Raw genomic sequence first — 1,625 nt, forward strand, 5'->3', positions numbered from 1 at the left:
TACTGAGGAAAAAGGAAAAAGCTGGCATCTTCCTGGCAACCCCATGACATCCAGCCACTGGTTATCACCACCCCAGAGACGTCCACCCAGGGCAGACAGCATCTTCAACCAAGCACCACTGACCCAGAAGTGCAGTAATTAGTACACTTTCACCACAGTCACCCACTCCTTCACCTTTACACCCAAGAAAATCATATTTGCCAGGCAAATTAGATGGCCAGGAGGTGTCAGGAAACCCCAAGCCTGCTTTAAGCCTCAGACTTTTGAGACCGTTGAGGGCCGTGTACACAAGAGCAAGACTGCACCCGAAAGCTCTGCTCCTGCCGGATGTCACCGACAGACCGCACGGCTCAGCCACATGGACCCTTCCAGGACTTCACGAGAGGGACCTCCGTGGTACACGCAATGACGTACACTTTGTTCAGTCTCGAACAGACCATGCCCTCATTCCAGGGTCGGTGACCCACCTCCTGTCATCAGCCCCCCACCTCACCGAGGGTCTGCATCTGCATCTGTCATAACTTTGCTGTTTTACCCGGGTACTAAAATGCAGCATTGGAATGTTTAAAGTCTTTAAATATCAACCCTCCGGGTGCAGTTCTTGGCATTTTAATGCGGTCACTCGATGCAGGTCTCACTCACAACTCTGAGGTAGCTCATACCTTTCCTACCTAACCAAGGAAGAAACGGAGGCATGGAAGGTGCAGCTCCTAAGGAGCAGATTAGGATTCAAACCAGTGATCTTCGTCACATGCTGAGGTACTTCTCAGGCTGCGATAACGTTCAAAATTAACCAGGTAGAACAGCGTTCCATAAATCAGCCAGAAATGGTCCTTGTGGATGGGCCTGTGGTTACTCCCTGAAGAACAAGACCATTCGCCCAAAAATCCACCTGTGTCACACTCAAATGTTTACATATCCAATTATTTTTAAAATACCCCAATCAAGCTGTTCACAGCCATTTAGAGCCATATAGATTGTCTGCTTTGCTGACAATCAACCCAAGACCTCTGTCAGCAAACGGCACGGTGCCAGGTCCAGAGAAGGTGGGACAGAGACACAAACAGGAACCGCTCCGTCCCTGGGAGCCTCGCTCTGATGGGCCTGCGAGGACATGTCACAGACGGCGGGGCACAGGCAGATGGCAGGCCAAGAGAAGGGGCTGCGCTGCCGGGAGGCAGTGCTTTGAGCTTTAATGGATGGAACACTGCTAACCAGCGAAGGTGGAGAGACGGCACCCGTCTGAGAGGACGAAGAGGCAGCAAAGCACAGCTGGCTTCGGGGAACCGGAAGCCACAGGGAGATCAGGCTGGGTGCTGCAGTCTGCCGGCCACCAGCTAGGGGACTGTACTGGGCCTGGAGGGACATCCCTGACGCTCCCCACTGGATGCCAGGGGCACCCCCAGCCCCAGGTGAGAACCACGGATCCCATGGCGAATGAGGACAGCCTGTGGGAAGTGGGGCTGGGACAGCTCTGCACAGCTTAATAGGAAAGTTGGGTTCTATTTTGTGGGGTTTTGGTTACGCCAATGGCCGGTCAGGGCTGTCCGTCAGGAAGTGATTTGCGGATATATTAGAGAAGGGGCTGCCAATGCCAGTGGGGCATTCGCTGCCTGGGTCCAAGG

The 1,625-nt window shown here is 53.6% G+C and overlaps 1 pseudogene; it reads left to right on the plus strand.

Annotated features, from left to right (window-relative positions):
- Positions 1-521, plus strand: part of LOC112631009 — a 12,540-nt pseudogene extending 12,019 nt beyond the window's left edge.
- The last annotated feature ends 1,104 nt before the right edge of the window (positions 522-1,625 follow it).

Source organism: Theropithecus gelada, chromosome 9 (genome assembly GCF_003255815.1).
Source record: "Theropithecus gelada isolate Dixy chromosome 9, Tgel_1.0, whole genome shotgun sequence".
Lineage (NCBI taxonomy): Eukaryota > Metazoa > Chordata > Mammalia > Primates > Cercopithecidae > Theropithecus > Theropithecus gelada.